Source organism: Euleptes europaea, chromosome 15 (assembly GCF_029931775.1).
Source record: "Euleptes europaea isolate rEulEur1 chromosome 15, rEulEur1.hap1, whole genome shotgun sequence".
Lineage (NCBI taxonomy): Eukaryota > Metazoa > Chordata > Lepidosauria > Squamata > Sphaerodactylidae > Euleptes > Euleptes europaea.
Window position 1 is genome coordinate 20,925,368 of NC_079326.1, and position 15,098 is coordinate 20,940,465.

At 45.6% G+C, this 15,098-nt stretch overlaps 1 protein-coding gene across 1 annotated transcript in view; it reads left to right on the forward strand.

Annotated features, from left to right (window-relative positions):
- The first annotated feature begins 1,352 nt into the window (after positions 1 to 1,352).
- The window catches only part of SPOPL (speckle type BTB/POZ protein like), a 34,545-nt gene continuing 20,799 nt past the window's right edge, over positions 1,353 to 15,098 (forward strand). The window contains exon 1 of the mRNA XM_056861493.1: positions 1,353 to 1,407. The gene's annotated coding sequence lies outside the window, so the exon portion shown is untranslated. The remainder of the gene's footprint in view (positions 1,408 to 15,098) is intronic.

Consider the following 15,098-nt stretch of genomic DNA (forward strand, 5'->3'; position numbering starts at 1 on the left):
AATGAAATAGTTTATTGTCAGAGTTTCTTTTTACAGTGCTATAGTTTAATACGTTTGGCAGCAATATATCTGATCTGCAATATTATGCACACAAAGCGATATTATTTCTTATTTTGAGCCATAGCAGTTGCAAGTTCTAAATAAACCTCCAGGTACCAGCTGGAGATCTCCTGCTATTACAACTGATCTCCAGCGGATAGAGATCAGTCCTCCTGGAATGAGATTTACTATTTCTTTTTTCTTCTATTCTTATTTCCTTTTTTCTTTCCTTTATATGATATTATTAACTATTAAAAAAATTTGCCCTTGAAAAATATAAATGTCAAAGAGATCAATAAATATTAATAACGGTATTAGGATTAGAATTTTCTGCAAAAGAGATTATTTATTCATCACAAGATGAAGGGAGGTGTAGGGGAAGTCAATAATTCTTTATTATATCTAATTTTTTTAACAGTGTTATCTATTTGTTTTTAATTTTTACTGTTTATATCATTGTTATGTGATTAATAATTTTGGAAAAATTATATATATATATATATATATATATATATATATATATATATATATATATATATATATATATATATATATATATATATATATATATAAGAGATCAGTCCGCCTGGAGAAAAATGGCCGCTTTGGCAACTGGACTCTATGGCACTGAAGCCCCTCCCCTCCCCAAACCCCGCCCTCCTCAGGCTCCGCCCCCAAAGCCTCCTGCCGGCTGCGAAGAGGGAAACAAGAGCCGAGAAGCGCTCCAAGCGCTGTTTTGAAGCAGGGACGCGCGCGCGCATCCGGGTACTTTCTTGTTCACAGCGGCTATAGCCGCTGTGAACAAGAAAGTACCCGGATGCGCGCGCGCGTCCCTGCTTCAAAACAGACTAGCGTTCTAAACAGCGCCTTAATAACTTCGTTCCGGGCCTTCCCCGCCCCTCCCTCGCGGCGGCTGCTCCGCTCGTGCGTCGTGACGTCACAGAGGCACGCTGCGTGGCTCCCGGAAGTGAGGAATCGGCGGCGGTTAGCGGCGGTTATCGCAACAAGCAGCCGTTGCCGTCGCCTCCTCTTCCTCCTTCGCTGCACTCGCCGGGGGGGGGGTCTCGCCCCCTCCTCTAACGGGCGGGCGCGGCCTACCGCAGCGCGCCAGGCGGGCCGGGTGGGCTTCTCGCGTCCCCACCTGACGGGGGTGGTCGGGGGTCGCCCGGGACGGGAACAGCAATGCGGCTCCGCCGCCCAGAGCTGGGCCCGGACGCGACGCTTCCGCCCCAGCCCCCTCCCCCCTCCCTCCCCTTCGCCGTCGCCGGGGGCCACTGACGAGCCGCGGGCCCCCAGCCGCCCCCGCCCCCCTCTTCCAGCGCCGTCAGTATGAGACCGGTCGGGAGGCCCCGGCAGCGCCTAGCTACGGTGAGTGATGGCAACCGCAGTCGTGGTACCCTGGCTTCCTGGCGACCCCTCCGTTTCCATGGGCCTCTCTTTTTTTGGGGTGGGGGGTGCCACTTGCAAGCACCCCCCCCCCACTTTCCTCTTGTCGTGAAGCTTTCTCCCCTGCGCTTCTTCCCATAGACTCGCGGGTTGGCGGTGAGGCCAAAGCAGGTAGGCAGGTTGTCGCCCGAGTGTCAATGGGGGGGATTGTCTTTGGATCGGGGCCTAGGTCAGGGGTGGGGAACCTTTTTTCTGCCAAGGGCCATTTGGATATTTATAATATCATTCGCGGGCCATACAAGATTATCAACTTAAAAATTAGCCTGCTATATTCTTGGGTGGTCCTAGCAGCTCCATAGCTAACAACTCTTCTTCAAGGGGGGGGGAAGGTTCTTTTTCTTGGCAAAACAAACTCACACCTGTCTTGAATAGAGGCTATTCCTGTCTGCGGGAGGGGGCGGATCACCAGTCCTAGATCCTTCTGAGCTAGAGATCTGCCAGGACCCACGAAGGGCCAGACCAAATGATTCCGTGGGCCTTATACGGCCCCGGGGCCTGACATTCCCCACCCCTGGCGTAGAGCAACGCATGAAGCTGCCTTCTGCTGAGTCAGACCCTCGGTCCATCAAAGTCAGTATTGTCTACTACTCAGACCTCTCCAGGGCCTCAGGCAGAAAAGGGTCTTTCACATCACCTCCTTGCCTAGTCCCTTTAACTGGAGATGCTGGGGATTGAACCTGGGACCTTCTGCACGCCAAGCAGATGTTCTACCACTGAGCCACGGCCTATCCCCATTAAGCTTCCTTCTGCTGAGTCAGACCCTCGGTCCATCAAAGTCAGTATTGTCTACTCCAGTGGTTCCCAACCTTTTTTTGACCAGGGACCACTAGGACTTTTTTGTTTGGTGCAGGGACCCCAAGGTTCGAAATTAAAATTCAGAGGATTTGAAAATAAACTTTAATGATAACTGTTAGTTAAACATTAAACTTAGAATAATATTTGAATATATATTTTTATAATAGAGAACTTTTAATTGAAAATATTAATTTATTATGGGTTTATAACTTTGTTTTGTGGACCTTAATTTAGTTCTCGGGGACCCCTGGGGGTCCGTGGACCCCCGGTTGGGAACCAGTGGTCTACTCAGACCTCTCCAGGGCCTCAGGCAGAAAAGGGTCTTTCACATCACCTCCTTGCCTAGTCCCTTTAACTGGAGATGCTGGGGATTGAACCTGAGACCTTCTGCATGCCAAGCAGATGCTCTACCACTGAGCCATGGCCTATCCCCATTAAGCTTCCTTCTACTGAGTCAGACCCTTGGTCCATCAAAGTCAGTATCGTCTACTCAGACTGGCAGCGGCTCTCCAGGGCCTCAGGCAGAAAAGGGTCTTTCACATCACCTCCTTGCCTAGTCCCTTTAACTGGAGGTGCCGGGGATTGAACCTTCTGCACGCCAAGCACATGCTCTACCACTGAGCCGCAGCCCCTCTCCATCCTCTTTCCCCCCGAAGCGTGCGTTTGTTTCACATTTTAGGGAAACAACTTGATGCTTTGTGTTTCCACCCTTTTTGATTTCCTGTTTCTGTTAGGTGCAAAATGAAATGTTCTGTGTTCTTTTATTTCAGATAAGGTGTTCAACAAGTGTGTTCTTGCTTACCTGGGCCTCCTTTTTCACTTCCCCTCTCTGAAAGATGGGAAGGGGGGGGAAAACGCTCCCACTGAAATCTTGTTTCAGTCATCTCTTAGGCAGGTCCGGTCTTGATTGTGCTTGTGGATACTTGGGACAACTTTTGTAGGCTCTTGCTACAGGCGAGGCCTGATTTCTATGTTCCAGGAGGATAATTGTGCAAAAAATAAGTTGTTTGGCACCTTAAAGACAAACAGATTTATTGTACCACAAGCTTTTGCGGGCAAGCAGCATACTTCAGAGGTATTTGATCACGAGGCCTCTAGTTGCTCCAAGATAGTTATTGAATAGGGAATAGGTTAATTTCATTTTTTTTAAAAATTAAATTGACCTTGTTTCAATGTGTCTCACTTTTATTTTATTTATTTATTTGTTTGTTTTTTAACCCACCCTTTCCCAACCAAGGTCAGGCACAGGGCGGCTGGTAAGGTACCTAAGGAGTGTTTGTTTGAGAATCTTTTAGGTACCTTGGTGTTTTCGTTCCCCTGTTCTGATAGTGGTAGGGTGTTTGGGGGGCTGGATGTAACTTATGAAGATGTTTTCATAATATAGTAAATGCACCTTAATTCAGGTCTGATCATTGAAAGGGCAAAGTTCTGGGGGGTTAACTATCCAAATTGATCTTATAAGAAGACTAAACTAAGTTTGTATATTTGGTAGATATGTTTAGCTTGCTCTCTTGTTTTTACCATTGAGTTCCTAATGAAAAATCTTTCTCTGGGATATGTATGTATACCTAATGCTGTTTTCTTACCATAGTGGATCGTATGTATCTGTTTTGTTCTGAGTGTAAACCCCATCAGAAATGTACGGATAAAGTTAGCTTTTTATTCTGGAAACCCTCTAATCCATAGGCACTTTGCTTAAAGACCTAGTTCTCTTCCATAGTGCATTAGGACTTGCCAGCTTTGTAGCACAATTTCTCCCAATTCCCCGCCTTGTTACAGCCTCTGTCCCACATATATTTTGTCCATTCAGGTCCTGTAATCCCCTGCAATGCCTTTTTGGTGCTCAAAGGGACATGCTTCTTTATCAGTGGAAAAGCTGGTTGGACCCAACCCAGTACATCTGAAGTACTTCTCAGTAGATGAGAGCCATTTATGCTTTGGAGGGATTGCTGCTCTGCAGATGCATGGTTTTCTGATCCAAATGTTTTAAACTCTATGCATGGAGGCTTATTGCCCCAAAGAAATTCCAGGAGTAGCAGGATTAAATTCTGTCAATGAAGAAATCACTGCGTAAATGCACACCTCCAGACTCCTTCCCCCCTGAAAACACTACTCTGTTTAATTGGCTGTCAAGGGGCGCTGACTGCCCTTTGTCGGCTCCTGGGTCCCTCCTCCCCTCAGCTGTTTGGCACTACTGTTGCCAAGGCCAGGGAGAGTACTGCTGGGCCTACCTGGCTGAAACTGACCAGAGAGGATGCCTATGTGGGGAAGGTACAGGTAGCAGCAGTGGATATGGAGCAGGAAGTCTCCTGGGGGGAGCTACAGCATTTTTTTCTGTTTTACAGTGCTGTTTTAGTGATAAAACAATTTATTAATGCTTTGGCAATGATGAGGCAAAATGTAAACTCACGATAAAACAGGTTTCTGAAACCGTGGGACAAGTGCTGGGCAGCCGCTAAGTCACTTTTGAAGGTCAATAAAATCATGAATAACTCAAAAGAAGCCCTGAAGCAGTCCCATGGGGATCGCACACCTAATAACCAAGCTTAAATGGCCTAACTGTTCTTAGGATTTCACTTCATAGATTCCTTTCCTCCTTGTGAGGGTTGGTGGGTTCCTGGCAGAAATGAGAAATAGACCCAATCGGAAGTGGGGAGGGGTAGCATTATACGTTAGGGATGATTACACCTGCGAGGAGGTCCAGGACTTAAACACTGGAACCCAGCTTGAAACCATCTGGGTAAAAATTAAGGGAGAGAAAAATAGTGATGTCATTGTGGGGGTACATTATAGACCCCCCAAGCCAAACTGAAGAGTTAGATGATGCTTTCCTGGAACAGATGTCCAAACATTCAAAAAAGAAAGATGTCAGGATAATTGAAATCTTCCGTTACTACTACATCTGTTGGAAGGCTAACTCTGCCAAAACAACGAGGTCCAACAAATTATTCACTTCCCTTGCAGACAACTTCATAGTGTAACAAGTGGAAGAAGCGACAAGGGGAACAGCCATTTTGGATCTGATCTTAACCAATAATGATGACTTGTTTTATGGGGTAGAAGGAGTGGGATCTTTAAATGGGAGTGACCATGTTCTCCTGGGGTTTGTTATACAGCAGAAAGGAGAAGCAAGAAGCAAGAAATAGTCATGTACTCTAGACTTTAAGAAAGCTGATTTCAATAAATTTAGGGAACTACTGGGTGTGATCCTGTGGGTGAGAATATTGAATGAGAAGGGAGTACATGAAGGATGGGAAATTCTTAAAAGGGAGATACTGAAGGCCCAGTTTCAATCAATTCCCACGAGGAGAAAAAAAGGTAGAGGTTTGAAGAAATCAGGGTGGATGACTAAAGAACTTTTGGTTGAGATAGGATTTAAGAAGGGCATGTACAAGAAATGGAAAAAGGGAGAAATCAACAAAGAGGAATTCGAACAAGTAGCCGGCACATGTAGAGAGAAAGTCAGAAAGGCTAAAGCGCAGAATGAGCTCAGGCTAGCCAGGGAAGTTAAAAACAACAAAAAAGGGTTTTTTGGTTGTCCATAACAAAAGGAAGATCAAGGTAACGATCGGGTCATTGCGTGAGAGGACAGTGAGTTATTAACAGGGGAGACAGAAAAGGCAGAATTACTTAACTCCTTTTTTGCATCAGTCTTCTCCCAAAAGGGGAATAGTGCTCATCCTGGGAATAATGGAGCAGAGGATGCAATAGGGGAATTACAGCATAGTATAAACACTGAGATAGTACAGGAATACCTGGCTACTCTTAATGAATTCAAGTCTCTGGGGCCGGACGAACTGCATCCAAGGGTGTTAAAAGATCTGGCTGAAGTGATTTCAGAACCACTGGCAATAATCTTTGAGAATTCCTGGCGAACAGGAGAAGTTCCAGCAGACTGGAGGAGGGCAAACGTGGTCCCCATCTTTAAAAAGGGGGAAAAAGAAATCCCAAACAATTATCGCCCAGTCAGCCTGACATCAGTACCCGGGAAAATACTAGAGCAGATAATTAAACAGACGGTCTGTAAGCACTTAGAAAGAAATGCCGTACTTACTGACAGTCAACTTGAGTTTCTCAAAAACAGGTCATGCCAAACTAATCTCATATCTTTTTTTGAAAGAGTGACAAGTATGGTAGATGAAGGGAAGGCTGTAGATGTAGTGTACCGTATATACTCGAGTATAAGCCGAGTTTTTCAGCCCAAAAAAAGGGCTGAAAAAAGCCAACTCGGCTTATACTCGGGTCAATACGGTAGGGGAGGGGGGAGGAGGGAGGAGGGAGGAGGAAAACCTACCATTGCCGCCATCCTTCGCTGCCGGCCCACTCGCGTTCCCGCGGCCTGGGAGCGGCCAGCGGGGCCTGCCTGGGAGCAGGCAGGCCCCCCCGCCGCCCCCGCCCGCCGCCGGCCCGCTCTCCTGGGAGCTGCCAGCGGGGCCTGCCTGCTCCCAGGCAGGCCTCGCCGCCGCCCCCGCCGCCTACCAGCTCGCCTTCCCGCGGCCAGCGGGGCCTGCCTGGAAGCAGGCAGGCCTCGCCGCCGCCCCCGCCCCCCCGCCCCCCCCCCGCCGCCGGCCCGCTCTCCTGGGAGCGGCCAACGGGGCCTGCCTGCTCCCAGGCAGGCCTCGCCGCCGCCCCCGCCCCCGCCCCCCCCGCCGCCGGCCCGCTCTCCTGGGAGCGGCCAGCGGGGCCTGCCTGCTCCCAGGCAGGCCTCGCCGCCGCCCCCGCCCCCCCCCCCGCCGGCCCGCTCTCCTGGGAGCGGCCAGCGGGGCCTGCCTGCTCCCAGGCAGGCCTCCCCGCCCCCGCCCCCCCGCCCCCCCGCCGCCGGCCCGCTCTCCTGGGAGCGGCCAGCGGGGCCTGCCTGCTCCCAGGCAGGCCTCGCCGCCGCCCCCGCCCCCCCCCCCCCCGCCGCCCCCCCCGCCGCCGGCCCGCTCTCCTGGGAGCGGCCAGCGGGGCCTGCCTGCTCCCAGGCAGGCCTCACCGCCGCCGCCGCCCCCGCCGCCTCCCCGCTCGCCTTCCCGCGGCCTGGGAGCGGCCAGCGGGGCCTGCCTGGGAGCAGGCAGGCCTCGCCGCCGCCGCCCCCCCCCCGCCGCCGGCCCGCTCGCCTGGGAGCGGCCTGCGGGGCCTGCCTGCTCCCAGGCAGGCCTCGCCGCCGCCCCCGCCGCCTCCCCGCTCACCTTCCTGCGGCCTGGGAGCGGCCAGCGGGGCCTGCCTGGGAGCAGGCAGGCCTCGTCGCCGCCCCCCACCGCCGCCGGGCCCGCGAGGGTTCCTCCGGCCAGCAGGGGCCTCCTGCAGGTCCAGCAAGGCCGCGCCGCCATCCCCGCCGGGCCCGCGAGGGTTCTTCGGGCCGGCAGCGGCCTCCTGCAGGGCCGGGAAGGCTGCGCCGCTGCTTCCTGCCGCCGCCTCTCATGGTGAGTAGGGGGTTCAGGGGCTCTTCCCCCTCCCCCCCTTGAATGGCACTGGGGTCGGGGTGGGTTGGGAGGTCCCGGGAGGCCGGTGGGAGGGCGACCTGGGGCAGGGGCAAGATCTTCCCTGCGCTCTAAAATGGCGGCCGCCATTTTAGAGCGCAGCTTTACCAGAAAAGGGAATTTCTTATTGACCCTCGGCTTATATGCGGGTCAATAAGAAATTCCCTTTTCTGGCCTCAAGTTTGGGGGGGTCGGCTTATACTCGGGTCGGCTTATACCCGAGTATATACGGTACCTTGATTTCAGTAAAGCCTTTGATAAAGTCCCCCATGATGTTCTTGAAACAAAGCTAGTAAAATGTGGGCTGGACACTGCTACTGTTAGGTGGATTGGCAATTGGTTGACTAACCGAACCCAAAGGGTGCTCATTAATGGCACAACTTCATCCTGGAGAGGAGTGAACAGTGGGGTACCACAGGGGTCTGTCCTAGGACCGGTACTATTTAATTTTTTTATAAATGACTTGGATGATGGAATAGAGAGCATGCTAATCAAATTTGCAAATGACACCAAGTTAGGAGGGGTAGTTAATACCCTGGAGGGTAGGGTCAGAGTTCAGAATGACCTAGATAGACTGGACAGCTGGGCCATAAGCAATAAAATGGATTTCAATAGGGAGAAGTGTAAAGTACTTCACCTAGGCAGAAACAACATAAGGCACAGGTACAGGATGGGAGATAGTTGGCTTGACAACAGTACATGTGAAAGAGATCTGGGAGTCTTAGTGGACCACAAACTGAACATGAGTCAACAGTGTGATATGGCGGCTAAAAAGGCCAATGCAATTCTGGGCTGCATCAATAGGAGTATTGTGTCTAGATCACTGGTTCCCAACCAGGGGTCCATGGACCCCCAGGGGTCCGTGAGAACTAAATTAAGGTCCGCGAAACAAAGTTATAAACCCATAATAAATTAATATTTTCAATTAAAAGTTCTCTGTTATAAAATATATATATTCAAATATAATTCTAAGTTTAATGTTTAACAGTTATGATTAAAGTTTATTTTCAAATTCCCAGAATTTTTATTTTGAACCTTGGGGTCCCTGCACCGAACAAAAAAGTCCTAGTGGTCCCTGGTCAAAAAAAGGTTGGGAACCACTGGTCTAGATCAAGGGAAGTAATACTACCACTGTATTCTGCATTGGTCAGACCTCATTTGGAATACTGTGTCCAGTTTTGGGCTCCACAATTTAAGAAGGATGTTGACAAGTTAGAGCGTGTCCAGAGGAGGGCAACCAGAATGGTCAAAGGTCTGGAATCCATGCCCTATGGTGAGAGACTTAGGGAGTTGGGTTTGTTTAGTTTGGAGAAGAGAAAATTGAGGGGAGACATGATAGCCATGTTTAAATATTTGAAGGGATGTCATGTTGATGAGGGAACTAGCTTGTTCTCTGTTGCTCCAGAGACTAGGACACTGAGTAATGGATTTAAACTAATAGAAAAGCGATTCCACCTAAACATTAGGAAGAATTTTCTGACGGTGAGGGCTGTTCGATGGTGGAATGTGCTGCCTCGGTGGTGGAGTCCTCATCTTTGGAGGTCTTTAAGCAGAGGCTAGATGGCCATCTGTCGGGAGTGCTTTGATTGTGGGATCCTGCATGGCGGGGGGAGGGTTGGGGTCACTGGAGATGTTGGGGGAGTTAGTTGTTAATTTCCTGTATTGTGCAGGGGGTTGGACTAGATGACCCTGGTGGTCCCTTCCAGCTCTATGATTCTATTCTAGTGGTATTGAACCTGATTAGTAAATTGTCACTTGTACATGTTCTTTTTTTGAAGATTTAACAGTTTTTCTGCAGGAGGCACTTCACCACCTCCATGTCTGACTCCCACCTATGTAGGTTCCAGTAATCCAGCCAGTAGCCCATTAATTGTACAGAAATTTTAATTTCAGGGTCTAGTTTGTTCTCAGGTGTTAAACTTTTACAGATACCTTTTAAGCAATTATCATATTCCAATAGGGGGCCTGCTTTGGATTCTTTAGTGCCTAAATTTGCACCCAAATGGAGAATCAACAATAGTATTTTGTACCAATCAAAATTTAACTGCAGTCATGTCAGAAACATAACAGTCAATGAAACAGTTCAACTGAAGTGCTTGGGTAGCCCCTGTGGTCCGAGTAAAATGAGGTTCTAAAACTTCACTTGAAGTCTAATCCAGATTTTTCTCCATAAGGCTGAAACGTACCTTCTTGCCATAATGGTGGTGATGATTTTTAATGGTGCAAGTAAAGGGAATGTAGTAACCATTAAGATAATCAGCGCAAACACAAAAATCTTTTAAGTTGGCAATGCCAGGTTTAATGTTAGCTTAATAATGTGGTATAGCAGTGATCCCAACTTGATACGTAAATCACATATTTAATGGTGCATAGAGTTTTGCATATGGTTAGTACTGCAAGTGTTCAGTGCTCAGAATTCAAGGCTAGCTTCTCAGTTGTAGTATTTGTGTAAACAACATTTTAGCGCCTATCCTGTTGTTGCTTTCAAGTTCCTAACTGCATTTGCTGGGTAATTGCATGCATTGAAACTGAAATAGCTACTGATATGAGTATGCACGTGTAATGAATAGTTTGAGAAGTTACTGAACCAGGAATTAAATCTGCACTCAGTTAAACTTTTATACATGAGTAATTGCAAATGCTGACATGACCAAGTTGTAATGGCTGCCTGACACCCCATCCTAAGTGCATTCTGAGAAGTAAGTTATGCTGTCTAAGGAACTTGCATGAAGTTGGCTGTTTATTATTTAGTTCAGTATGATTGTATTTATTGGTTTTATGATGGTTTTAATGTTACCTGCCCTGACCCTGGATTCGGCTGGGGAGAGCAGAGTAGAAATTTGAAATATAAATAAATAAACCAGTTTACAATTTTGTTTGGCCCAGACTAATGTGCTGTAAGACCTTCCTTTCATACACAGGAAATTAATTGCTAGTGTGGTGCTAATGTTCTTATTCTGCCAGTCACCCCATAGTCAATGAATCATTCTGTTTACAAATAATGTGAGTCTCCACCTCTTAAGTAGGAAGATCTAGATTTCTTAGTAGTGTTAACTTGAAGTCTAGTGCTTTGTTGTACACTGTAACAATCAAGTGCACTGCCTTTATGCACAAATATAAAGTATGAAGTTCTAGATATGGGGGGGATGACAAATCTGCTGCTTTAAAGATAATAAGATATATTTCAGAAAAGTATTTGTTCTTCGTTGCCTGATCTTAGAACAGAAGCAAGAGTACAGATAGTATTGGAATCATTGGTTATACTCTTCAGTAGTAGAGATGTCACACATATCTAAAATAGGGCCAGATTTGGACAGAAGGTGGTACACAAAATAAAGTATATAGTTCCAGATGGGCCATCTCTCCCACCCCAAATACTGCATTTTCTCTGTAAGACATAACATAAACTAGAAGTAAAATGCTGTTGAGAAGAGAGCAAGTGGAGATGTTGAAAAGACAAGGTGCGGCAGGATTAACTTTGGTATAATTTGAAAAGGGTTTATTAGTAGTATTCATACTATTATTTTATTATTTTAATTTGAAAGCGGTTGTTTAGCATGGAAGAATCTTTTACCAGTGTCCTCCTGGCTAGGCCTGGATCTTGAAAAAGAATGCATGTGTTGTGATTTGGGCAGTTGCATTGAGATCCTATAAATATGATGTGAACTGTCCAAGTGTGTTGTGTTAGCTTTGATCGTGTTAGCCTGAACAGTTAAATTACTGAGCATCTTCTTCATTGGTTGTCTAGTGACATCAACTAGCACTTTTATTTTTATATTGGCATTGTTTTGCTACTAAGTGTATACTGTTAAGAAAATATACAAGTTTTTTTAATCAAAACATAGGAAATCTCAGCTGGGGGTAATGGGCTTTCTGTTCTGCTGCAACCATAGAGACTTGTGGTTTGTTAGTTCATTTCTGTTTCCACCTGCATTTGTCTGTTTTATCTTGAACATTGAGTTTGTTAAACCTGTACTCTTCTAGAAATGCCCATTTGATCAGACTTTGCAATAAGCTTCTTCCTGTTCCCAGGGCACCAACCAGATGCATTGAAGTAGCTCACTGCGAACATCTGAAAAGCAGATGTTGCATACCTCTTAAGATCAGATCCATCATTAATAGCCTCCCTGTGCTGTCCTGTGAACCATGAAAGAGAGCTTGACAGTAGCAGACAATTGTGAAGTACTTTGACAGCTACTCATCTTAATCTCACTGTTACCTTGTGCTTTCTGGGCCTCTGGTGGGTATTGTCTTTGATCTTGGAAGGGGCGATATCAGTCTTGTAATACAAATAGCACAATGGGCTGCTAAGCATTAATAATGACCGCAGAAATTTTAAATTAGATAAGTGACCTCTTGAGGCCAATTCAGGTTCTCATTTGAGGTTTTGGAGTTGTTTCCTAGAAGCAGGAGCTGCTAGTTTTCTGCGTCACTGCTAACTCATATTGAAGCTTTTCTTAGAACTCTGTTGGTGAGATGTCCATAGTTAACTTTTGATAGCTAGCCTACTAGAGTGGAATTTTTAAAATAATTGCCTTTCATCTACCCCTAGACTTTCCCATACTGATTTCATATGCTCAGTCCATCATTTTCCTCTTTTCTTCACAACAACCATTTGAGACTGAGTGTGTGACATGCCCAAGGTGTGTGACATACCCAGCAAGCTTTCCTGACAGAGTGGAGATTCAAACCTGGGTCTCCCAGGTCCTAGACTGACACACTAATTATGACACCATACTGGACCTAAACCATCTATTGACAGAATTACTGCTTAAAGCTTCAGGTTCCCACATATGATCATCTATCATAATATACACTGGGCACAGTCAAGCCTCATTTATTTCAGTGCCAGAGATTTTAGGCATCTGTTTAACATCACTGCTGAAATCAATGGACTGAAATGCTAAGATTTGGCTGGATTGTGCTCATTGGCTGGATTGTGTCCATTGTAACTATAAGGCTAGGCTTCACTACTAAAATGTTAAAAAATCAATTTTAGATGTAATTTCATAGTTGCTGACATTATTTGGGGACCATTTTTAACCTCTCTTCATTGCTCTAAAACTAAACAATAAATTAATCTTGGACAAATAGTGGTGGTGGAAAGTGACATCAAGTCGTAGCCAATTTATGGCAACCCAGTAGAGTTTTCAAGGCATGAGATGTTCAGAGGTAATTTGCCATTGCCTGCCTCTACGTATTGACCCTGGACTTCCTGTGGGCTCCAATCCAATAAAATATTAAGCAGGGATGAATGACCCTGCTTAGTACTTTATTGGATGACCCTGCTTAGCTCCTGAAATCTGACAAGATCCTGGTCAGAAATTTGGACCAGTACTTAGTGTAATTAAAATATATAACTTTTGTGAAAGTTAAACCAACATGGTTTGTAGAGCCCTTTCCAAAATGTATAAGCTACCTGGAGTCAGAGTTCAGACTCTTAAGTCTGGATGGATGTTGTAATGCCACACTGAAGGGGAAGGTATAGATGAGGAATCCCACTGAAGAGTCCTCAAGCCTCTCTTTGTGTGTCTGTCTCCCTGGTAGTAATCTTGATTTTCATTTAAAGAGAGGGATTTTTTAATATTTGGTGGTATGTGAGGCCTAACCCACATATTAAAGTTGTGTATATTTTGTAGTCGTTTTGTACAGTGATATTGAGAAAAAACCCGATACAAGGTTCAAAAATTATTTTTTCACATTTTACTCAACTTTGACAGCTGCAACAACCTCTGCCCTCATGCAGATAATCCAAAATTACTTCCCAAAATTACTTCCCAGTGTCCAGTGTTCCAAATCTTGTAATTGAGAAACTGTGAGATTAGTCTCATCTTGCGAGAGTTCTCCTTCTTTTTACTATCTTGTTCTCTGCAAATGAGCTACTGCTGTGCCAAAGTTTATTCTTTCAAGGTAAGATAAATAAAATGCTGTAGTTACAAACATAAGCCAAGTATCATCCATACCCATTCAGCTTCTCCACTCCAATAAAATGTAATTTGAAAGCACATGGCAATCAGATGTCTGCTTAGTGTAACAGAACAAGTCAGTCTTAAACAGAATCACATCTTTTTAACACATGGACTTTAAAGGTTATAACCGAGCTTTGGATTGCGCTGTAAGATTCAGCAGGGAGAAAGTTTGGTATTCAAAGACAAGTTTTACAATACTGATCAACTGATTTCCTATTTGACAGTGTCAAAAAGCTCATGTGTAAAAAGTAGTCTGTGTTCTCCACTGTTATCTTCTTTGTCATCTGATTACTCCTGATTAATGCAGGAGTGATGACCTTTTTCTTCCCAGCCCTGCTAAAGTCATGTTCACGTTTGCTCATCCTCATTTAGCAACAGGATATCTCTGCTCTACAACTTCAACTAACTCTCCAAAGAGCTTCTGAACCCTCTTCTTGGCAAACCAAATTAGTCTTCCACTGAACATAAGGAGCTGTCTTGTGTCCTGGTTATTATGAGAAAGGAAGTTACAACTGTGCTTGAAATTTAAAAAATGCATGCTTCGGGCATCTCTGAATCAGGACTGTGGGGTTCTGGAGGAAACAAGTTTCCAGTCAGCTGTCGCAGTGTCTCCGGTCTTAAATATCCAGAAATTGGAACCATTTGATTGGAGTGAAGAGACTTCCATGTGATCGGGTGTTTTGGTAAACTGAAGCTTGAGAATGATCTAGAAGGAAGAGATTTCTAATTAGAACAATTCTGTCTTCTTACTGTTGTAACAGATTAATGCTTTAAACAAGATACCAGGAAAGGTGTTTGACAGGTACCTTGTGCAAGTATATATTAACAATGCAGTCAAAGTTAATATTGCTTTTTCCATCTCTTGTAAAAGGCCATGGCAGATAATCTCGGAATTTCTTGTGCAGTTGCTTCCCCCAATAAAGTTTAATTTGGGAATACTAGATGAGTATGGTAGCATTAATTTACTTTTCTTTGTTTTTTTTAAACCATTAAAAACGCTGGGTTAATTTTAATGTATATTTGTGGCAGCCTTAATGCTTTATTACTGTTCTGATTATCTATAACCATCATGAATTGATCTGTAAAAATGTCTGGACAAATGTTAAAGTCAGGTGAAGAGAGACTGTTTTTGTGTTCCTGCCTGCAATGCATTTCTGATTATTTTAATAAACTGGATAAAGGGAAAGCTAAACACAGGGCTGTGTACACTATATTTTGACTTGGGCCAAACTGCACATAACTTCAGGGCAACAGTTTCATTTGGGGAAATGGTGCAAGGTCTAAACGTGGAATGTCCCCCTGCTGCTGTGTTCCCTGATCATATTAGCACTTCCTCTTCTTTTTCTCCTTTGACAGAACTAAAAAGAAAAGTCAGGTGATCTCTCAA